At 37.4% G+C, this 25,777-nt stretch overlaps 1 pseudogene; it reads left to right on the forward strand.

Annotated features, from left to right (window-relative positions):
• Window positions 1-4,468: 4,468 nt before the first annotated feature.
• Window positions 4,469-25,777, forward strand: part of LOC101050087 (methylosome subunit pICln pseudogene) — a 29,862-nt pseudogene continuing 8,553 nt past the window's right edge.

Below are 25,777 nucleotides of genomic sequence, written 5' to 3' on the forward strand. Positions count from 1 at the left end.
CTGCAAAGATACTATTTCCAAAATGGTCATTATCTGAAATTCCAGGTAAGCATGAATGTTGGGAGGATACTATTCAACCCATTAGAGGAAAAAAAGCCAAAATAAAAACAGCAGCTATTCATTGTGTTAGGAGATTATCCATTTCATGCAGATTCTTTATATCAATTAAAAGCTTATGATTTTCTTTATGCTGTTTCAGAATAAGTTTAAATAGGTAAGATCATGAGTCTTAGGCAAATTAAAATCACACACATCCAATATTTCATTCATTGAATAAACTAGTAGTATTATGTTAAAACTGGCTTAAAGATATTTTCAAACAGCAGGATGATGCCCCTGCCTTCAGTATGGCTGAGATGGGGAGAGAAGAGAAGACATAGACGTCAATGCTAAAGTGCTTTGGAGATTTGGAATCCAAAAGTCATGGGGGCTCCAGTCACTCTGCCTTTTCCCTGAAGAGACTGAGTTCTGAGCTCCTATGTCTAGGAGAAAGCCAAACTACCCTAACCACCAGCTAGCAGGGGAGAAAAACCTGGACAGGGGGAGCTATTTTTCAGACAGTTGCTAAAAATCTTGTGCTACAATGGAAAGCTATTCAGCAGAGATTGGCAAACTAAAGCCTGTGGCCCAAATCCAACCTCCTACCTGCCTTCAAAATAAAGTTTTGTTGTAAAACTCACACAAGTGCCCACCCACCCCCAACACACACACTAGTCCCCAAGGTATTTGAGATGCTCAATATTAATGGGCAATATTAAGATAAAAACTGCTGATCTAAAAACTAGATCAATTTCAAAAGACTATAAACTATAAGCTTTGAAATTATTTATTCTACTAGACAGAAATAATCTGATCTGTACATAAAAATCTTGAAGTTAACATGTAATTTCACCAAATCTCAGCCATTTAATAGTAAACAGTGAATTGAACTAAGTACATTTCCCTCACACTTTTATAATACTGAAAACAATCAGTTGTATGATGAAAACAAATATAATTTTTTTTTTATTATTTTTGAGACAGGGCCTCACTATGTCACCCAGGCTGGAGTGCAGTGGCCCAGTCTCAGCTCACTGCAACCTCCACCTCTCAGGCTCAAGTTAATCATCCCACTTTAGCCTTCCAAGTAGCTAGGACTATAGGCATGCAACACCACACCTGACTCATTTTGGTATTTTTAGTAGAGATGGCATTTCACCACATTGCTCAGGCTGGTCTCAAACTCCTAAGCTCAAAGCTATCTGCCCCATCATGGTCTCCCAAAGTGCTGGCATTACAGGCATGAGCCACTGTGCCTGGCCAAGGGATACATTCTTAGAAAGAAAAAATATGTTATTGTGTACTGAATATTTCAAAAGTTAGTTGTAATTATATTGTCAGAAAAAAATAGGCCATAAAATAGAAGACTGAGAGAATTTACCATTTATTGTCAATATAACTCATGATTCCATATGTAATTTAAATAACAAGGATCTGATATGATTATTATACTGAAATTCTTAAGGTTATTTTGAGTGACAAAAAAGTATTATGACTCAATTTCTATTCAACAGAACTAAATTCGAGCTCATTTACACATTAGGGGTTTTTGTTTGTCTGAACAGCTCAATTATAACTAAAATTAAATGTCAACTGCATAATCTCTGAAGTATGAACTGTATAAAAAATAAAACCATTAACACAATAATCCTTTTCTATATTATATACATATATAAATGTGTGTATGTTTTATGTATACATATATAACTGAAACTTTAAAATCATACACACAAATACACATGCATAGAAACATAACTATATACGTAGCTTTTAAAGCTAGTTTTTTATACTTGGTTTTTAAAAAGATGGGACAAAATCTGTCAATGATTAAAAGTTTTCTTCACTCAATAACCTCAAGTGGAAAGTAGATTTTATTAATAACTCAATGTAGCCACAGAAATTTTTCAAAATAATCTTAGATGCATACATGTTTCACTATAGGTTATGAGAACCTGCTTAGATTAAAAATGTTTGAATCTTTTGTTCCCCAAAGACAATCCAGGTTTATTTTATAAATGCTTTTTTTTCTGCTCTACTACAGTTGTGTTCACCTACAATGCCAATTTTCGTTGACCAGATTAGGGTGACATATATCAGTTGTAACTTAACCGCTTCAATATCAAGTATGATTCACAAGTAGAGATCCAGAAAGAAGCCAAAAAATACTTTTAAATAAACTCACTGGAATATATGTCAAAAACATTATAAAACTTAATATTAACTACTTTATTTAAATACAAGAAAATAATAGAGTATCTTATTTGAGCTTGGTATTTGTCGGATACTTCAGGAGAAACAAAAGTCATACTCACTTTTAGAGCTTTCTGTTTCTACTACTGTAAAATTCCCTTAGCCTGAAAGACCTGCTAATTATAGTATCTTCTCTGGATACTACCTAGAAAGCTATGTTTGTTATTTGTTAGTTCACAGTGTAAGAGCCTGAATGATAGATGAGGATTTGCACATCATCAAGGCTGACATCAAAAAGAAAAAGCAATCCAGCCAGACATGGTGGTTCATACTTCCCAGCAATTTGGGAGGCTGAGGTGAGTGGATCATCTGAGGTCAGGAGTTTGAGACCAGCCTGGCCAACATGGTGAAACCCATCTCTACACACACACACACACACACACACACACACACACATATATATATATATATATATATGTGTGTGTGTGTGTGTGTGTGTGTGTGTGTGTGTATACACACACACACAAATTAACCAGGCCATGGCATGCACCTGTAATCCCAGTTACTTGGGAGGTTGGGGCAGGAGAATCACTTGAACCCAGGAGGCAGAGGTTGCAGTGAGCTGAGATCATGCCACTGCATTCCAGTCTGGGTGACAAAATGAGAGTTTGTCTTAAAAAATAATTCATCCAGTTAGCATGTAATTACAAGTGTCTACAAGGTGCCACACACTGTGTTAGGTGACTGAGATCAACTCCACTGAGTCCTCTCTTTCAGGATGCTGGCTATGTCATTGGAGATAAATATCTATTCATGTAAAACAATTTGAAATCTATCAAAGACAGCATATAAACAAGTACTAAAGCACTGTTAGGACTTGCAATCTGGTGCCAAAACACTGACGCTATTTTTGACAACTATATTTTTTTTTTCAAATTCCATATCCAATTATCAGGAAATCCTGCGTGCTCTTCTTTCAAAAAACCTAAAATCCAAGTACTTCTTATGACCTTTCTCTTGTCTCTGCTAGCATCTTCACTAGCCTGGGTAGAGCAGTGGGCATCTATCCAGTCACCTAGCCATCATCTTTGTCTTCCTGCTGCCTATTCTCAGCACAGCTAGGACAGTGATCTGCATAAAATTTAGGGTAGGTCCTGTAATTCTCCTGCTAAAAACCTTCCAATAACTTACCATTTAATTCACAATAAAAGCCTTTTTTTGTGGCTTTTGTTGTGAACTTTTCCCCTAAGAACAATGGTCACAATGGCCTTTAAGGCTCTATGTGATCTTGCCTTGGCCACCTCTCTGATGTGTCTCTTATGGCTCCCCCACCACTGGGCCAGTCATTCTGTAGTTTGCTATTTTTCAAACGTGACAAAATTACTCTCATATCAAAAAATTTGTATTTGTTCTTTCTGCCTTGAATGCTATTCAGTACGTGTTTCCTGAATGTCTCTCTCTCTTCTTTCTAGGTCTCTACTCACATACCAGTTTATTATAGACATCACTAACTACAGTTTATAAAATAATAAAGTACCTCTGCCCTATTCCACCTTGCCTTGTTTATTAATTCTTTGCAGATGTCAATTGCTATCGATTGCTCTAGATGTTGACTTATATTTTTGTGGTTTGCAAAAGAGGAAAGAACACCCTGAAGTGGAAGTATAAAGGCTTTTAATCAGCACCGATGTGCGTTCTAGGCCAGTGAAGCTGGAATGCAGTGTGGGTGTGTTCACGAGCATGTGAAAAGAGGAAGAGGGAGGAAGGGAGAAGCGATAGTTTTAAATGAAAAGAGGCACAAGGAGGCATGGTAAAACTTCTAATTTCATTCTAACTGCAATGGGTGTTTTAATTATTTGATTCACAAGGTCTGAATGGTATTTTTTAATTGCATTTTTAAAATGTATATAAAAACGATTGTGGTAGAGTGTGTTGGAAAATTCTGGCCTTTGCAATCTACTTTCCCCCTTTATCAATCCAGGGAGGCTGATCACTGTGGACAGTATCAAACACCCTAGCCATCTCTCTTCCCATTGGATTTGGCCAATGGAAGAATTCACAGTGTGAAAGGAAAAGAAACTGAAGAAACTTTTCCCCCAAGAACATATCTGCTGAGCTGTGGTTTGACATTCTTCATGCTCCCCCAACTAAGGCCTTAGATGCTGTCAGTGGCCCAGGTCACTTCCTATTGTCACTGCCCATACCAAGTTTTAGTAACTACTTCCTTGCCTTGCTCAATATGGCCTTGGGCTGGCCCAGACATGTTGTCTCATCCCTTGTTAGTTCCTCAACTACATCCTCAACTGGTGATGTAACATCTATTTCTAACCAGGAGCCTGAAGGCAAGTGAGTGGAGGCATTATGAAGCAACTGCAGGAGTCCAGAAGAGAGGCGACTTGAACTAGCATGGTATCAGCAGAGATAAATAGGTAAGAGATGTATTTTGAAGGTAAAATCAGAGGACTTTGCTATAGAATTGCCATTAGGAGATAAGAAAAAGGAATACATGAGAATAACTCCAACGTTTTTGCCTGAGCCTCCAGCTAGATCAAGGTTTTGTGTCAAGAGTCAGAGACAAACAGGGACGAAAGGTAACAGTATGGAAGAAAAAAAATATCAGGAGTTTTTTTTTTTTCTTGATATATTGAGTTGTAATTGCTACATTGGGATAAAACTTGGTTATGAAGTTGGATATCAGGGAGACACCAGGGCTAGCCACGAGTGTGGAAGTCATGTGCCTAGAGATGCTATTTATTATCACATACTGGATGAGGAAATAATGCAAAAATAAAGCATGACTTTAAATGAAAAAATGTCCTGGGCATATCCCTTCCCAAGGTGGGGAACGTAAACATTTAGAAACTTAATAGAGAAAGAGAAGTCAGAAGAAATGACTGGGAAATGTGGAGAGTAGCATGTGTGCTCGTAGGGAGGAGAGAATCAGAACAGAGTGTCCCAAAGGCAGGAAGGCGTGATAGTGATCACCTTGAGAGCAATTTTGGTGTAAGCGTGGGGTTGAAGTGGAAGTTAAATGGAACAAAGAGGTTTTCATTAGAATCCAACTTTGCTCATCAGAGGTCTATTCTGAGGATAAAAGTTAGAACATCAGCTGGTAATAAAATGTTCCTTCATCTTTGTTTTTGACAGCTGAGGATGTATTTTTCTTGGCACCATTTAGATAGACTTTGCTACTCAATGGCAGGTTTCAGGTGATCAGTGCCTTGCCCCAGTTGCTATATGTCTATTCTATTACCATCCAGTCTGAATTATAAAGCTTTACCAACAGAACAATAACAGCAAAACAAATTCGATGTTCAGGTTAGTAAAATGAACTGCCATCCAGAATTCTGCTTGCAAAATTTTGATTAAAGGCCTTTATTAACATTAAAAGAGACCTCAAATTTTAACTTATAAAATAAAACTACACTAATTATATGATTTACTTCATTTTTATTTCTTTATTTATTGAGACAGAGTCTCCCTCTCCCAGGCTGGAGTGCAGTGGTGTGATCTCAGCTCACTGCAACCTCCAACTCTGGGTTCAAGAGATTCTCATGCCAATGACAGATACAGGCAAGGGGACAGAAGGCAGAAAACCACACTGCCACGTGTGTACCTATGCAACAACCTTGCATGTTCTTCACATGTACCCCAAAACCTAAAATGCAATAAAAAAATAAAAATTAAAAAATAATAAAAAAATAATAAAGATAATAAAAATAAAAATAAAAATAAAGAGATTCTCATGCCTCAGTCTCTGAAGTAGCTGGGATTACAGGTGCCTGCCACCATGCCTAGCTAATTTTTGCATTTTTAGGAGAGATGGAGTTTCACCACTTTGGACAGGATGGTCTCAAACTCATGACCTCAAGTAATCCGCCTACCTCGCCCTCCCAAAATGCTTGGATTACAGGCATGAACCACCACACTCAGCCATTATTTATTTTATTGATGGGCTCTATGAAATTTAGTGACAAGAAAAAGAATTCCACTGCTATAAGGTGACTATACAGGTAATTTTGAGGGAGAAAAAGCAGTACACTTATTTTTTAAGAACTCTACTTTTTTCATTTTTGAAATTATATAAACTCAAAATGTTTTTTGCCACCATTAATATTTTCTTTTCTATTTATCTTTCAAATATAACAGGTACATAACATACTCCTACCTCAACATTAAGGTAGACTTTAACTATGTTGACAAAAAAAAATGATAAAGGCCTAAAAAAATACTTGAATTATAGAAAGCATTTTAAACTATAATTTATTATAAAATGAAATATCCATTTTTCTTACTAGTTATCCAATTTTTTAGATGAGATTTAAAACATGACATTCTATAAAGTACTGTAAATAAAAACACAGTTGTATAATCATTAGGCTGACCTCTAATATTTTCATTCTGTATTTTAAGACTTTTGATATGCCAATTGCCTCATCTTTTAAAAAATCAAAAATTGGAATGCAAACTGATTAAGATTTTTAATCTAATATGAAAATGAATCTTTCAAGCCAAGATACAGACAGATGGGTAATATAGTAATTAAATGGAGCACAGATCTTTGCTTCACAGTTAGCAAATGTGAAAGAAATTCAACAAATAACCTTTCATACTTAAAGATAGCTGATTTCCTTAAACTGCCTTCACAGCTTCAAAATTATTTAAAATACCAGAATATAAACAGATTAAAAGTAGATGTCTACAACTGCATATAGTTATGATTATTACACCCAAAATAGGGTATTGAAATAGAACAAAACTAACTCTCAGAACAAGAAGAAAGGAATAGAAGACTGGATATAACATCAAACTCTACCCACTGGCTCTTGAGAAAGTCCATATTCTCTTATATAACTTCCTTATGAATAAAGTGAAGGAAATACTGCTTCTATTTCAGGGGAGTTTTTTCTAGTGGGGGAGAATAGGTAGTTTTTTTGTTTGTTTGTTTGTTTTTTTTTTTTTTTTTTTTTTTTTTTTTTTAGTTAGGCAAATCTCCTGTGGAAATGAGAGATATAAATACAGCTTAAAGTAGTATTTAAAGTATTTTTAAAAACACTTAAAGTGATTACACTTATTTCAGTGAATGCCTCCTTAAAGAGTCATCCTTGATGAAAGATTACATGCCTTAATTTTAACAAGGTGTCAAATTTCCATGCTATGGATTTTGTTTCTCTGTGAAGGAAAAAATTAATAAATGTTTAATAAATCAGTATTATTTAAAATAAACTACGTGGGCCGGGCGCGGTGGCTCACGCCTGTAATCCCAGCACTTTGGGAGGCCAAGGCAGGTGGATCACGAAGTCAAGAGATTGAGACCATCCTGGTCAACATGGTGAAACCCCGTCTCTACTAAAAATACAAAAATCAGCTGGGCATGGTGGTGCACGCCTGTAGTCCCAGCTACTAGGGAGGCTGAGGCAGGAGAATTGCTTGAACCCAGGAGGCGGAGGTTGCGGTGAGCTGAGATCGCGCCATTGCACTCCAGCCTGAGTAACAAGAGCGAAACTCCATCTCAAAAAATAAAAAATAAATAAAATAAATAAAAAATAAACTATGTGGATGACTGATATAGTAGCAACCACTATTTTGAGCAGGTCATCAATTGTACATAACTTTACAAAGAGTTTCCAATTTGATATCACTCTAGTGACAACTGTCAGGAATGGCGTGTACCTGGTATCTATCTATCTATCTATTTTTTATAATCAACTTTATTTTTGTCTTCTACTGTTTGCTTAAAATATATTCATTAGAGAAAGTTTTTCTCTGCTGAAAGACTAAAGTGACAGGATCTATAACTTTCTAGAGACTTAGAGGTAATAGAAAATTCTGGTTTCTTTGAGTTGTAAACAATCTTGACTCAGAAATTACATTGTCAAGACTAATATATTAAGCAATACTTCAATCTGTGCTCAAAGGATGTACCGTTGCCAACCTCTTCAGTCAGAGTCTGCAGTAGGCAGGCTATTTCCTTTCAGGGTAGGACTGTGGAGAAGAGTGCTTTTTTTTTAAAACAGATATCAAATGTACACCAACATTGCAATAGTACAAAAACTTTCCTTATGTCTTTCACTCAGGTTTTACAAAGGCAAATATGAATATTTTATCTGTTTTATTATCCTTTCTCTATCCATATCTACATGATTTATTTCTGAGCCATTGAAACTGACTTGCAGCTATGGTGCTTCTTTATTAAACTTCTCAGTGTAGTTTTCCTAAAAACAAGGGATTTCTCATATAGTTACAGAATTATTTTCAAAATCAGGATACTACTATTGATACAATCCTATTATCTAACCTGTAAACCTTATTCTGAATTTTCTGATTGTCTCAATAACATCCTTTATTGCAAAAAAACATATATAGGCCCCACATTACATTCAGTTGTCATGTTTCTTTAGACTGCTAAATTAATCTTGAACAGTTCAGCAGTCATTCAGTGTGTTTCAAGACACAGGCCAGTAATTTTGTAGAATGTACCTCAATTTCAATTTGTCTGATGTTTTCTCATGAGTAGCATCAGGCGTTTGGCAGGTATCCCGCAAAAGTGATCTGATGTTCTCAGCGCATGCTATCTAGAGGCAAATGATGCTGATTTATCCCATTTACTGGTGATACTAACTTTGATCACTTGGTAAAGGTAATGTTTGCCAGTTATTTTAACTATAATGGTACAGTACTATTACTCCTTTTGTAACTAATAAGAACTTTGTGGAAAGATACTTTGTGATTATGTAAATCTGTTACTCCTCAAGTGTTCAACCTAATTATACCATCTGCTGATGATCCTTGCCTGAATACATTATGATTACATTTGCTAAATGGTGATTTTTAATTCCATACTTTTTCGTATTTGTTTTTTGCCATTGTACTGCAATGAAGGGTTTTACCTACCTTCACTCCCTCCTTCTTCTCCTCCCTCCTTTCCTTTCTTCTTTCCTCCCTCCTTCCCTTCCATCTATTCTTTCTATCTATATGGACTTAGGAATTCTTACTTGGTGAGTTATATTTTAAAAATATTTTATTCTATGCTCAAATTATCCAAGACTTGGCAAGTGGAAATTCCCTGAAACTGAATCACAAATGCTTTTACATCTCTTCATCATTCTTTAAACATTTTGCTATATTTTGGCAAATGAAGAGATTCCAGGTTCATCATAAACTTCCCATTCTCCAGTACTAGAATCAGCCATTTCTCCTACAAGCCTCATTTTTCCTTTTTAGTTGAAAATGGTGTTTGGAAAACTGGGTCTAAGATCCAGGTAAGTTGTGCTCATTGCTTCTGGAGCATTATTGTTTCTGAATCTCTCCACACAACACCTAGAAAACACAAACACACAAGCAGGATACAAAACACATGCATATCTATGTTTGTGTTTGTGTTTAATGGATATAGACACAAACATGTATCCTGATTAGAGATTTTGATATCTCTAATTTTAACCCACTGTCTCTGGGTTCATTCTATCTTCTCCTTTCCATGTCTGTATATCCTTTTACCAACAATGAGAAATCTGTCTTCTAGTCTCAAGATATCTACTCGTTTAATTCTAAAGTATATGGAAAATAGTTTCAGAACTACCAATCCAGGCCACTGCATAAAAAGAAGCCTACCAGCTAGACTCCAATAATGGGTTAGAGTTCTTTTTACTTTTTCTTTTTTTTTGGTGGGGGGGACAGAGTTTCACTCTTGTTACCCAGGCTGGAGTGCAATGGCGCCATCTCGGCTCACCACAGCCTCCGTCTCCTGGGTTCAGGCAATTCTCCTGCCTCAGCCTCCTGAGAAGCTGGGATTACAGGCACGCACCACCATGCCCAGCTGATTTTTTGTATTTTTAGTAGAGACGGGGGTTTCACTATGTTGACCAGGATGGTCTTGATCTTTTGACCTAGTGATCCACCCGCCTCGGCCTCCCAAAGTGCTGGGATTACAGGCGTGAGCCACTGCGCCCGTTCGAGTTCTTTTTTCTTTAACCTGAGAGAATATAATCCAAATATTATGTTAAAACTTCCTAAATGTTAGTTTTTTTTCCCGCTTTTTAGCATCAGTGTGGCTATACTATCCATTTGTTAATACAGCCCAATTCATTTGTTTCTATTTGCAGACAGTTACTATAGCCGAAATGTAATGTAGTCCAGATGTAATGACTACTTTACATCCAGCCTAACAACTCAAATGACTTTCAAAGAGATCAAGTGTATCCATCAATAAAGTAAAGGATTACATATCTGGCCATAAGATGTCCATGCATCCCTTCTTCAAACCTGTAGAATTCTCTTCCCAGTAAGAAAAGTTATGCATTTTCTTATCCTGTCTCTGAACCCAGTTCAAATCCTGGATCTCTGGGTGATGTCAAATCTTAGCCCTGATGCCTAGATCTGGTGACCCATGAATTATGTATACATTTAATACAAATCTGTGTGTGTGTGTGTGTGTGTGTGTGTGAGTGTGCACGTGCGCACGCGCATGCATGTATTTTTTTTTTTCTTTGTGTGGTTTCTTAGCTCCACTTTCTGGAAAAATTTTGTTGTTGTTCATTTTTCTCTTTGACCACAATTGCAATCATCACTGGGAATATGACTTTTTTTTTTTTTCTTTTAGATGGAGTTTCACTCTTGCACCCAGGCTGGAGTGAAATAGTGCGGTCTCAGCTCACTGCACCCTCCACCTCTCAGGTTCAAGCTATTCTCCTGCTTCAGCCTCCAGAGTAGCGGACATTAAAGGCACTAGCCATCATGCCCGGCTAATTTTTGTATTTTAGTAGAGACAGAGTTTCACCATGTTGGCCAGGCAAGTCTTGAATTCCTGACCTCAGGTGATTCATCCACCTTGGCCTCCCAAAGGGCTTGACTTATAGATGTGAGTCACAGTGCCTGGCCAGGAATATGACTTTTTAAATCCTTGCCCATGTAAATGTGGGGGCCTCAGTTTCGCTTTTATAGTAGAACAGTTAGGGTTTTTTTTTTTGTTATTGTCATGTAGTTTGGTTTGGTTGCTGTTTTTCTAGGCTTGAGATTTCTTCAGCAAAATGATTTTCTAAAATGTAATAGGCTTTTACTCTATTTGCTTCCAATCAGTTTCTTGTACCAGCAGGCACACTGAAAATATTTTCTTAGACAGGATTCACAAATTTGATTTATTCCTTTGCTTCCTTGCCTCATATCTCTTTTTCTCAATTTAATTATGGCCACCCTGGGCTACCACTGTGAAACATGTAACTATTCTACTATTAGATTGCAAACAAGTCACTGACTTCGTGTTTTCTTTTTGCATGTGCACTAGCAAATTCTCCCTTCCTTATACGGATTGTATGGACCATATGTCTATCTCTTGTCTATTTTATTAAGGAAGTACTATGAGTACTATTGACTGTCAACTGATAAAAGCATTTTTTTCTGACAAAATATATAAAGTAGGTCCCCACTCAGTTTTTCCCTTGACTCTGTCCATCTTTATCAGCACTTACCTACTTTGGAGTTTTGGTTATTCGTTTTTAACCCTGCAAGTTTCCCGCTGCCCCCTAGAATGTAAATAGCATGAACGAAGAGCCAAGCACAATGTCCAGTATATAGGAATCTGTCAATGATTATGAACCAAATTGACTTACGAATAAGCAAGTATACATTTCAGTTAAAATGTGTGGTACAACATTTTAGAATTACAGAGTTTAATGGTTCTTGAGTCGTTGTCTTTAAATGGTTTCATAAGCACAGTACACACAAAAGTGGGAGAAAATTCTAACCAAACCCACATACTCAAAAAGTATACATTTACTTTTTGAGTCATGTCAGAACACTTGACATGGAACAGAGCACCCTCTCTGTAAGGCATTAAGTTGATGATTACCTCACCCCCACACTCTGCCTGGTAAGCCAATTTCAAATGAAGTCCAAGAATCTCCTTAATTTGCTGATTCTAGTTTACCATCCCTTCCCTGATGTCTAAGAATCTGAAACAGTTCCTTCTACTACTGTCAACAATATAAGGAATTCAGGAGTAGTCTTCCTTCATATGAAAAGTTGGCAAAAATATATGAACTCCTTAGCGTCACAGTTTTATATGGTATTGTCAGAATTATATAATGACCCATACCTAGAAATCCAAAGAAAACAGCAAATCTAAAAAAAGTACTTCTGTAAAGATACAAATACATATGTTACACTTTTAGCAAGTTTAGTGAAACAGAAAAGTTGATGTATTATCTAAAGTTCAAGAATATCAATTATGTGACTCTCTGTTGTGACACATATGGTGACCTTAAAATTAACATTTTAAATTTGAATTATTATAAAAGCAGAAATGAGAGATTCTTCAGATTCTCCTCACTTTTTTTTTTTTTTTTTTTTTTTTTTAAAGATGGGGTTTCACCATGTTGGTCAGGCTGGTCTTGAACTCCTGACCTCAGGTGATCCACCCACCTCGGCCTCCCAAAGTGCTAGGATTACAGGCATGAGCCATTGCGCCCGGCCAAACAGATGGCCCTTTTTTTTTTGAAAGGGGAAAGGAGGGGGGGAACACCCCGTACTCATTGTTTAAAATATTTTACATGCTAATACACTCTTACCCTACAGAGATGACACTGAAATTTTACTAAGCCATGGAATATAGAATGAGTTCAAGGCTGCGGAAGGCTGCTGTTTTCACAAGGATGCGAATGCTGGGCACATAGTCAATATCTGGATAAGTTGTCACAGGGAGCCACCTGGAGTGAGCAGTGGAAACGTGAGAAGGTCCTAGAGTGCAGATCTATTTCTATACATGTGTCTATCATCAATCTGCAGATATACATGAAATATGTCAGATATTTTATGTAATCATATATTTTAATGTATGCACATATATGAATATATGATTTTTAAGATATATTAAGGAGTTGAATAACTTCTGAAATGATGAAGTTTGTCAATCATTCACTCCTTTGTAAGTTATAATATTGTCATTCAATTTTTCACAGGAAATGAGAGGATACTTTTATATGTGTGTTTGTGAGGGTCTGTGGATAAGTACTCGTGTGTTTTTCTAACAAAAAGAGTCACTCTCTTATTTAAAAGAAGATATTTCTCAATTTGATCTAACATTTTTATTTTCCCTATTCTCTCGCTAATTGGAAAATGTATCTATGCTTTTTCAATGCTCCAGTTCAATACCCCATCCCACAGAGTTCCCAAGATAACTATTAGGATTCAATGAAAGACACAGTTTTTCCTAACAAATCTGGCATTTTCTTCAAACTGGATTCAGAAAGCAGGTAAGGTCAAGGAGGCAATGAATACTTACCTCTAGAACCTCCATCAACCTAATCCATGCATATAAGAAAATGTTCATGATGGCCGGGAGTGGTGGCTCATACCTGTAATGCTAGCACTTTGGGAGGCTGAGGCAGGTGGATCACTTGAGGTCAGGAATTCAAGACTCGCCTGGCAAATACAGTAAAATGCCATATCTACTAAAAATACAAATTAGCCAGGACTGGTAGGGCACACCTTTAATCCCAGCTACTCAGGAGCTACTGAGGCAGGAGAATCGCTTGAACCCAGGAGGCAGAGGTTGCAGTGAGCTGAGATCATATCACTGCACTACAGCCTGGGTAACAGAGTAAGACTCTGTCTCAAAAACAAAAAACAAACAAACAAAAAACACCTCATGCTGAGAATAAACTGCAGGTAAGTTCAAGACTCTGATAACTGTGGACAAAAATGTTAGAAATTGAAATAAGGTGAGTTCTACCAACATCTTCCAGTTTACATAGAGAAAATGTGATTTGCTATACAATCTGTATTACAAAATCTTCTTTCTCCCATTCTGCTGCTTACAGCCTAAGGGATGCTGGAATAGTGAACTAGAAGCAGCTCGCCTCCCAGAGAACTCTGCAGAGCAGAGCTCAAATTCTTGCCTTGGATTGTGTCCCTCCATGTTTTTATGTGAGAGAAAATTGAATTTTGGAATGAGCCAGTGATATTTAGATTTGTATCACCTGGAGAAAAATGTAATTGCAATGGAAACATCATCCCACTTGGAGTAAAATCCAAAGCCTCACACAGCCCCAGTGATCTGGTTACTAGGTACAAAGATGCATGAGTTTCCCCTCTCTGTCTACCCTAATGCTACACAGACAGACACTGCTGGCTCAGGCCCATAGATGCTTCCTCAGAGAACTGTATGGCTCTTTCTTTCCCTTAATTGAGTTTTCTCTTCAAATACCGTTTTATTAGAATGGCCTTCCCTGATCTATATATTAATTCTACCCTCAATCTTTTCCTTTTCCTGCTTTATTGTTTTCCTTAATCCTTATCATCTAAAATCCTAGCTATTCACATGTTTATGTGTTCATTTTCTGTCTCTCTGCACTAATATGTAAGCTCCATGAATTCAGAGTGCCTTTTTATCCACTGCTATATCTCCACCACGTTGAATAGTACCTGGCTTCTTGTAGTTCAGTGAATGAATGAATGAATACGAATGCACATCATATAGACCATGAGACTACAAGAGCTAATTGATATTACTATGTGCCTCAGAGCCAAAAAATATTCTAGGGTTTCTGGTTTTCAAACGTTAGAAAAACTTACAAGGAAAAAAAAATCAAAACTGTTCCTTCTTTGCTGGAAAACTATGGATATTCAAGCCTATCCTTTTCAACAGTACAGCCCATGTGGAAGAAAACTGATGTCTATTAGAAACCCTACAGAATAAAAATGTCATTGCTATGAAGTAAATACCTTCAGCTGGAAGAAGGCAAAAAATATATATTTTCTTGAAAAAACAAACTAAAAATTCAGAATAAGTTTAGGAAACAAACAGTTAAATAATTCAGTGTAAATTTAGAATTTAATTGTGCAGCATTGCTGTAGACTTTTAGAATCAGGGTTAAAACATCAATTTCATCATGTTTGATAGCAATGCAATAAGCCTTGAAAACAAATTACCACAAAGCTATTAGAGATAGGGAAACCAAATTAGCACATGTAGGCCATGTTATTTTATACCTAAAAGTCTAAGGAAATAAAATTGGAGCTGAGACATATGTAGTAAAGCAACCAAGAATGAAATGAATGTTAAAAAAAATTAATAGGGTTTAAAAATAGTTGAAGATTGTAAGTGTTCCTTTTTCCCTTGTCTAATGTTGAAGTTATCTTTTAAAGGTTATTTATAATAGAAGGATAAAGTAAATATTAGGTAATAATTCATGAAATAGAGTTGCAACGAAGAAAAGAATCATGTAAAACTCTACTAAAGCCACAGATGATTAAAATAAATGGAATATAAATTGCTGGAAGGAAGATAATATTATAAAAATGTGGATTCTTTACAAATTACTTTCTAGTTTAGTTAAATTTAATTCAATTTTATATCCTAATGGGATTTTATTGTACAAATATTTTAAGGTTCATTTGGAATAATAGGTATGAATATCTACAAGTTTATATTTTTATTAAGTCTAGTACACACACATGTTAAAAAGCTAAAAGGTGTCAGGCATGGTATCGGTAGCTCACATCTGTAATCCCAGCACTTTCCAGCACTTTGGGAGGCTGAGATGGAGGCAGGGGTGGAGTGGGAATCACCTGAGGTCAGGAGTTGGAGACCAGTCTGGCCAATATGGTGAAAGCCCTGTCTCTACTAAAATTATTAAAAAATTAGCAGGGCTTGATATCATGTGCCTGTAGTCCCAGCTACTCAGGGAGCTGGGGCAGAAATGCTTGAACCTGGGTGACGGGGATCGCAGTGAGCCAAAATCACGCCACTGCACTCCAGTCTAGGTGACAGACTGAGACTCTGTCTCCAAAAAAAAAAAAAAAAAAAAAAAGCCAAAGGAGTATTAAGTGTCATAACATACAAACAAAATAGTAGTCTTTGACAGTTAAGAATCTAGTAATTCTACAAACATAAATCAATATACCATTCTGTCGTTCAACCTTATAGTAATAGTTCATTTATAATAATCATAATTTAAGATACAATAAACTTGGTATTTACATTATCATGAGTAGGTAAAATACTGTCTTTATAACTTCTATGCTTAGATTTTCTTTCTACTTTTGTTTTAGTAATTTTAATTATTTATTTCCCCAGGTGTATACTTTTCTTTTAGCTCTTCTGTAATGTTTCCAAGCTGCTCCATTGGATTTACTACAAAAAGAGTGTCAATTTCTTCAGAATTCTCATATTTATCTTAGAAACTATGAATTCTCTCTTTTGTATTTTCTTGATCCAGGCCTGATGTACCATTCTTTTTCTAAAGCTTTTTTTTTTTTTTTTAACAATTTCTAGGTTAGAATAAATGTTTTCTGGATCCCATGCTCTCCTGTTTCTCCTTTCTTTATGTTGTGCTACTAAATTTGCTGGGAGAATCCCCTCACAGCTTCCTAAGAAGAGATCTGAGCTTCCATGCTCTAGGCGGGAAAGAGGGTATCACCTATTAGTGCAGGATGTGGCTGAGATGCCGCTCCATGGTCAAATGCCTTTGACCAGTTCCCTTTATTTTCTGTCCTGTGTCTCCACCCTACCTTCACTAAACTAATACATCCAACATTTGAGCATCTCATGAATTCTGCAGAATTAGTTGTCATAGTATTTCCTACCATTCATGTAAGACTGAGATTTTCTGCCTTGCCATATTGATAATCATTTATCTATTCCCTTTGTTTCTTTCACTATTTATGATGTTGTATTCACTTCCATTACCTTATGATTTTTTTTCTCTCTTGGGTTTATATCATTTTTATTCTTTCAAATTATTTTAGTTTGGATCTTAGGAAAGCAAAGTAATGAACTCCAAGTGCTATATTTAAATAAATGTTTAATTATTTGAAAAAGAAGAGGAATAATGAAATTCTACCATAAGACATGTTAAATACAAGTAAGGTAAATAATTAAGTTGATTGGGTGCTGATTTAGAAGTAGAATGTTATCAGTGGTAAGGAAAAAATATCCAGAAAAACATCCTGGCATATATAGAAATTAAGTGAATATAATGTTAGCATCAGATTAGTAAGGAAAAAACAGCAATTTTACAACTGATTAACTATTTGGATAAATGAATGGATAGGTTAGATTGATCAGTCATAGATTGATCTGTGATTCTTAACTATTTCTGTTCATCTACATTTATCTGTATAACACATTCTACTCAGTAATCACTCTTACAGTCTGCTAAAATTCACATCAAGAGAAGCATGGCCAACACATTCTCTTAAAGACATGAAAATATCTAGGGAAAGGCTAATACAGTTTTTAAAATTTACATTCTCCACCTAACCCAATATGCTCTCCCACTCTCTACTAGAGGAAAGAGATCTACTTCCTTGCAAATTTCTATTGCTGTCCTAAATAAAAATCAAGATATCAAAAACCAGAAGAAAATATGAGAGCTATTTCTCAGATACCTAGTCTGGGAAAAAAAAAATTGATTTAGAAGAAAGTATTTTGAGAAAATTGTGAAGTATTACAACAAAATTAAATTATATAAAACAATATAAAAGATGCTATAAATTAAAAGCTTCTTTCTCTGGAAAAAAAAAAGACTTAAAAGATAACCAACAAACTCGGAAAATCTATAAAATCTGCAGAATAAACAATACAAAACAAGGAAAATAAATCTTCCAATAGAAAATGAAGCACAGCTATGAGCAGACTGTTTAATGAGGGTTTAAAAGAATAATATTCGAAAAAATCTTGGCAATAATTAAAAAATAAAATTTAAAGTTGAATTATGGAATTTCTAGATCCAGAAAAGTTGGAAAAGGTTCACTTTTCCCTGCTTCTCCTTTCTCGACACAAATAAATAACCTGGAAAGCATTCAACTACCACAGTAAGAAGATTCTGAAAGTGAGGGAAACAAAGGTAGACTGGCTAGGGACCTCTTGAAGAAGGATGATACGGTGAATTATTAGGGGAAGGGAGGACTTTTACTAAATTTGCATTAAAGGTGACGCTTTGTGCTGCAGAGCTCTGTTTTGATAAATGCATAACATTAATTATCATACAGAACAGTTTTACCCTAAAAATTCTTTTCCATCACTTATTAAAACTTCTCCCCTACTGCATTCCCTCCCAGTGTCTGGCAATCACTCTTTTATCCTGTCTGCAAAGCTTTGCTATTTCAAGAATGTCATATAAATAGAATCCTCTACTAAGTAACCTTTTCAAGCTACCTTCTTTCAGTAAGTAAAATTCAATTTCTTTTTACTGCTGGATAACATTACATTTTATACATGTAGTACATGTTTTACTTATTATCCGCTTTGTTAAGCTATTGAAAAATAAAAACCAAATACTTTTAAGGTGTCAAGTGTGATGATATATGTATACACTGTTATTACAATTAAATTAATTAACACATCTATCAGCACACAGTTACCATTTCGTGTCTGTATGTGTGTGCGTGTGTGTGTGTGTGTGTGTGTGTGTGTGTGGTGAGGGTAGTTTAATATCTACTCTTTCGGAAAATTTCAAGTAAATGATGCAGTACTATTAATGATAGTCACCATGCTATGCATTAGGTCTCCAGAAATTATTCATCTTACAACTGAGTCTGATCCTTTGACTAACATCTTCCCATTTCTACAATCCTCTAGGTCCAGGCAACCACTTTTATACTCTCATTTTTTTTTTTGAGTTTGATGATTTTAGATGCTACAGATATGCTAGATGATAATTTATGTTTTCAACCACTGTGCTACCCTCAGCTTGTATGAGTTTGAGTGTTTGGATTCTACATGTATGTTAGATAACAATGTTAGATAACAGAATATTTGTTTATCTGTTTGATTATTTCATTTAGTATAATGTCCTTCAGTTTCATCTACATTGTTGCAAATGGCAGAATTTACTTTTTATTAGGCTGGTAATGTTTAATGACAGACACACACACAAATTTTATTTATCCATTTATCTGTGAGCATGAACTAGGCTGTTTTCATATATTAGCAATTGTGAATAATGTTAAATGAACTTGTGATTGCACATCTCTTCAAGATATACTTTTTTATATCTTGAAGATCCATTTTTTGAAATACATACATAGAAGTAGGATTGAAGGATTCTATGGTAGTTCTAATTGTGTGTGTGTGTGTGTGTGTGTGTGTGTGTGTGTGTGTGTCTGTGTGTGTGTGTAACCTCCATACTGTTTTCCATAATGACTGGACTATTTTATATTCCCACCAAGAGTCTACAAAGATTCCCTTTTTCCATCCACATCCTCACCAACTCCTGTTATTCTTGATTATAGCCTGAATGACAGGAGTGAAGTGTTAGTCCATTTGCATTTCCCTGATGATTAGTGATACTGAGCATCTTTTCGTATATAGGCATACCTCATTTTATTGAGCTTCACTTTATTGTGTTTTACAGATATTGCATTTTTATAAATCTAAGGTTTGTGGCAACCCTGCATCAAGCAAGTATATTAGTGCCATTTTTCCAACAGCATATGCTCACATTGTATCTCTGTGTCATATTTTGCTAATTCTTGCAACATTTAGAAACCCTGTCTCTACTAAAAATACAAAACCAGCTGGGCATGGTGGCAGAGGTTGCAGTGAGCTGACGTGACAGCATTGCACTCCAGTCTGGGCAACAAGAGCAAAACTCCTCTCAAAATAAATAAATAAATAAAGTGGTAGTATGAGGGTGACTTTTTATGAAGGTACAATTAATACTCTTGACTGTGGTAGTGGTTATATAATGAAACTACACTGAGCTACACCCCTCCACGCACACTCATAAGTAAGCACATGTGTAACTAGCAAAATCAGAATAAATTCTGTGGTGCAGCAAATTCATTTTTCTGATTTTGATGGTGTACTATAATAGCAAAAAATGTTAACATTATGGAAGTCTGGTGAACAGTGTTGAGGTTTGTGTGTATGTTTTTTTCTGCTTTGTGAGAAACTGCAATTATTTCAAAATGTCTAAGAAATAAGTTACTGAATTATAAAGCTGATAAGTTACTAAATTATAAATCTCCCCACATGTCCTACAAAATCAACGAGGAGTGTTAAAAGTCACTTACATTTATAATTCCATTAGGAGAAAATATAATATTACAAATTTCCATGTCCATTTGAAGGTTGTTATACTGGAAATTTAAAAACAGCAGAGCCAGCTCAGGAGCCCATTCCAAAGCACAAAATTAGAAGGAAACTACACAATCAAGATGAGAATGCAGCAAGAGTCTAGTAGTGGTGAGCTATAAAGGTAAAGTCACACTCAGTTTCAGAGTGACTGGGGAAAACACTGAGAAAACACTGAGTCACTGTCAATCAGAATTGTCTGCCCAGAAACCAAAGGATAGGAGCTTGCACGTGTGAGAGTAGAGAAACAGTCTTGGAAAGACATCACCTCTCAGAGGAGAGAGGCAAGTTACAAGGTAAAGGCATCTACTGGAGGCATTATGGAAATGAGAAAGAAAGTATCAAATGGCAGAAATTAAGGGTCCTAATGAAACCAGCATATCATGGTATTAAAACATTGTCTCTCAAAACAAAGATGCTATCTTTTACTGTACGAATAGAAACATCACTTTCTAGAAAAAGAAAAGATAAGCCCCACAAATAGCTCACACCTTTCCCACCCCATGTAGAAATGCCAGTTATTTCTGGTTCATAAAAAATAATACCATTTAAAAATAAGCATAAAACCACAGGAAAATCTATAAAATGCTCCGATTACAACTATTGAAGTATTGAGAAAACTTTTCAGCTAATTAAAACAATCTCTGCAAAAGCAACCATTAAGGCAAAGGTAGACTATAACACAAAATATTGACATGATGAAGTGTCATTAGAGAACTTTTACTGAGAAAAATACTTCGAGTAAAAAAATCACATGCTCAGAGTAGGAATAGACAGAAAATACCAATATGAAATGAGATGAAAATAAATTTGAAGAAGAAAAAGTGAAAGTCAATTCTAAAATTCTAAATATTAATATTAGAAGGATATTATGAAAAAATAGGGGTAAATAATTCCAAAATGTTACTACAGAGGACATTCAAGCATTAAACAAGAAGGCTGGATAAAATGGCTAGACTTGGAGCTAAATTAGGACTCAGAAAATCTATAGAGGAAACATTTTAGCTTAGAATGACTAGTCATAGGGGTATGTATGCCCCAGTCTGTGCACTTGGGGAAGGTAGAGATTGCAACTGTCGGACCTTGCATTGTATTATAGGGCTGCTGTGGCACAGCAGAATGAAGCACTGGGCTGAACTCAGGCGGAACCTAGGGAAGGAGTATTCAGACCTACTCTAGCAGGAGGGAAATCCCCATCCCAGCAGTCAGAATTAATTCTAGACCAATTCTAGCCAAAATCAAGTTGTGCTGGGTTTGGAGCCACTGGACTTGGGGTGGGGGGCGCGGGCACACATGCCTAGTGAGACATAAGCAGAGGCAGCTAAAGGATTGCTAGCATCACTCACTGCCAGCCCCAGGCATTGCAGCCTACAGCTCCAAAAGAGACCTCTTCCTTCTGCTTGAAGAGAGGAAAAGGAAGAGTAAATAGGACTTTTTCTTGAAAATCGAATACCAGCTCAATCACAGTAGGGCAGGGCACCAGGGAGAGTCATGAGGTTCCCATTTCAGTCCCTAGCTCCTGGATGACATTTCTAGACAGACCCTGGGCCAGCCGAGAACCTGTTTCCTTAAAGGGAAGAATCCAGTCCCAGCAGAATTTATCACCTGCCGACACTAAATAATCTGCAGCAGTAAGCAGGTAGGACATACCATGGGCCTTGGATGAAACTGACTCATGCTGCCTTCAAGTGTGACCCAGAATAGTCCCAGCTGTGATGGCTGCAGCAAAAGGCCCCTTCTGCTTGAGAAAAGTAGAGAGAAGTGTAAAGGGCACTTTGTCCTGCAGCATAGGTACCAGCTCTGCCACAATGGGAAAGAGCACCAAGCAGGTCCTTTAAGTCCCTGATTCTTCCCTTGACTTTTGAACAGCATTTTTGGACCTACTTTCAGCCAGAAAGGAGCCTACTGTCTTGAAAGTGAGTCCCAGACATCGTAGAATTTACCACAAGTTGACTGAAGACAGCTTGGGCTCTAAGTGAACGTAAGTGGTACCCTGGCAGTACTCCCCATGGGCCTGTAGTGGTAGCAGATGTCGGGAGAGACTCCTCTGCCTGGGAAAGAGAAGGGAAGGGTAGGAAGGACTTTGTCTTGTGGCTTGGGTGCCAGCTCAGCTACCGTAAAATAGATCACCAGGTAGATTTATATGGTTTCTGACTCCTTGTTCTGTTTCCCAGACAGCATCTCTGGACTCATCTGGGAGCAGGGGAACTTGGCACTTTCAAGAGCAAAACACAAGCCTTGCTGGATTTACCACCTGCTGATTATAGAGCCTTGAGTGAACATAAGTGGTAGCCAGGTAGTGGTCACAGTAGGCCTTGGGCAAAACCCAGTGCTGTGCCAGCATCAGGTATGACCCAGTGCAGGATCAGTATTGGTGACTACAAGAGTGCTTGTGTCACCATTCCTTAGGTCCAGGCAGCTCAGTATGGAAAGAGAAACTCCATTCTTTAGAGAGAAAGTAAGGGAAGAAAGCTAGAGTCTCTGCCTGGTAATCCAGAGAATTTTTCCATATCTTATCTAAGACTACCAAGGCAATACTTTTGTGAATCTGCAAGAACCACAGCATTATTGGGCTTGGGGTACCCTCTAATGCAGATATAGCTACAGTAACCAAAAACATAGATGAAAACACTCAAGTCCCTTCAAATACCTGGAAGGGCTTCCCAAGAAGGACAGGTACAAATCCAGCCTATGAAGACTACAATAAATACCTCACTCTTCAATGCCCAGACACCAATGAACATCCACAAACATCCAGAGTATCCAGGAAAACATGACCTCACCTAAGGCACCAGGGACGAATAGAGAGTCAGATGTGTCACCTTTCAAACACAGAATTCAAAATAGTTTTTTCTGAGGAAACTTAAAGAAATTCAAGATAATACACAGAAGGAATTCAGGATCTATCAGATAAATTAAGCAAATAAATGGAAATAAACAGAATCAAGTAGAAATTCTGGAGCTGAAAATATAATTGACATACTAAAAATGCATTAAAATCTCTTAGTAGCAGAACTGATCAAGCATAAGAAAGAATTAGTGAGCCTGAAGACAGGCTATTTGAAAATAGACAGTCAGAGGGGAAAACAGAATGAAGAAGAATATGGCACATTTAAGGGCTAGAAAATAGCCTCCAAAAGGTAAATCTAAGAGTTACTGGCCTTAAAGAAGCAGCAGAAAAAAAAAACTAGGGGTAGAAAGCTTATTCAAAGTGATAATAGAGAACTTCTCAAACCTAGAGAAAGATATCAATACTGAAATACAAGAAGGTTTTAGAACACAGCAGATTTAAGACAAAGAAGACTACCTCAAGTCATTCAATAATCAAACTCCCAAAGGTCAAGGATAAAGAATCTGGAAGTAGCAAGAGAAAAGGCGCAAATAACTATCAATGAAGCTCCAATATGTCTGGCAGCAGACTATTCAGTGGAAACCTTCTAGACCAGGACAGAGTGACATGACATATTTAAAGTGCTGATGGCAAAAAAAAACTTCTACCTGAGAATAGTATATCCAGTGACAATACCCTTCAAACATGAAGACTAGATAAAGAACATCATTACATAATGATAAAGGGTCAATTTAGCAATAGGAAATAACGATTTAAAATATGAAGCACCCAACATGAAGCACCAAGATAAAGTAAATATTATTAGAGCTAGAGAGGCAGACTCCAACATGATAATAGCTGGAGTCTCCAACATCCCACTATCAGCAGTGGACAGGTTATCTAGAGAGAAAATTAACAAAGAAACACTGGACTTAATCTGCACCATGAAACAAATGGATCTAATATATATTTACGGGACATTTTATCCAACACCTGCAGAATAAACATTTTTCTTCTCAGCACATGAATCATTATCAAGGATCGATCACATGGTAAGCCACAAAACAAGACTTAAACATTTAGAATATTGAAATTATATCAAATCTGATGACAAGGAAATAAAACAACAAATCAATAACAAGATGAAGTTTTGGAAACTGCAAAAACACATGAAAGTTAATATGCTCCTGATCGATCAGTGGGTCAATGAAAAAAATTAAGGAAATTTAAAAATATTTCTAAATTAATGATTATGGAAACACAACGTATCAAAACCTACGGGATACAGCAAAATAGTACTCAGAGGGTAGTTTATGGCTAAAAGCACCTACATCTGAAAAGAAGATACACTTTACATAAACAACCTAATAAGCCTTTTTTTAAAAACAGCATCTCACTCTGTTGCCAGACTGGAGTGCAGTGGCACGATCTCTGCTCACTACAGTCTCTGCCTGCTGGGTTCAAGCAATTCTCCTGCCTCAATAACAAGGCATCTTGAAAAACTAGGAAAGCGATCCGACTTTCAAGATGGCCGCCTAAGAACAGCTCAGGACTTCAGCTCCCAGTGAAAGTGCAGAGGGTGAGTGGACGCCGCATTTCCAGACGAACTCTTATTGCCCACAGACCAGGAGATACCCAGGCAGAGGGGTCGCCAGCGTCGCAGTCCCAGCCGGTGCGGCTGTTTTGGCCCCCGCGGGGCTGATTCCGCCCGCGCGGCTGCTGTGACCACTCCCTGTTGCTGCGGTTCTCCGTACAAAAGCCACTGGTCTGGGAGCCCTCTTAGCTGGCGAGCAGAGCCCTGAGACGGCAGAATAGCCCATTCATCTGAAATAGCGAGCCAGGCCAGGAGATTCCTAGGCAAAAAATCCGCCAGGAGCCGGCGCCGCGGTTCGAGCCGACTCCGTGAGTCGCAGCACGGGAGATCCCGGCGCCTTTTCAACAAGCGACCGGAACGCGGGGTCGTTCAACTTAAAAGAAAAGACTCTGAGTCAGGGAGCCAGGTGATCAGGCTCGGTTGGTCCCACCCCTCCACCCCCAACAACAACGAAAACAAAAACAGTAATTGGAAACCCTCTGGGTTGAGCCCTTCAAACCAAGCACAGCTGAACCAGGATGGTCCGGCTCCGTGGGGGAGGGGCTTCCGCCATTACTGAGACTCTCCACCGCTATGGAGGCAGGCTGCCGTTGCCGAGGCAACCCGCCGTTGCCGAGGCAACCTGCCACAACAGAGAGAGTCCCCCATAACAGAGGCGGGGCCACCATTGCCCAGACAGTTCTAACTAGGCCCATATAAAAAGGACTACAGGGAAGAGCTCAGGGCAGCTGGGCGGAGCCCACAGCAGCTCAGCAAAGCCCCTGCGGGCAGGCAGAGGCTAGGCGTGCTGCTAGCTGGGCGGGTCCGACCTGAAAAAAAAAAAAATCAAAAAAGGCAGTAGTGCAACGGAAACTCATAAAGCTCCAACTCCCTGGGACAGAGACAGACAACAGGTGGATAAACCCACAAAAATGGGTAGAAACCAGCGTAAAAAGGATGAAAACTCCCGAAACCAGAACACCTCTCCTCCTAAAAGTGATCACAACTCCTCACCAGCAAGGGAACCAGACCGGATGGAGAAGGAGGGTGATGAAATGACAGAATCAGA

Source organism: Saimiri boliviensis, chromosome 4 (assembly GCF_048565385.1).
Source record: "Saimiri boliviensis isolate mSaiBol1 chromosome 4, mSaiBol1.pri, whole genome shotgun sequence".
NCBI classification, from domain to species: Eukaryota; Metazoa; Chordata; class Mammalia; order Primates; family Cebidae; genus Saimiri; species Saimiri boliviensis.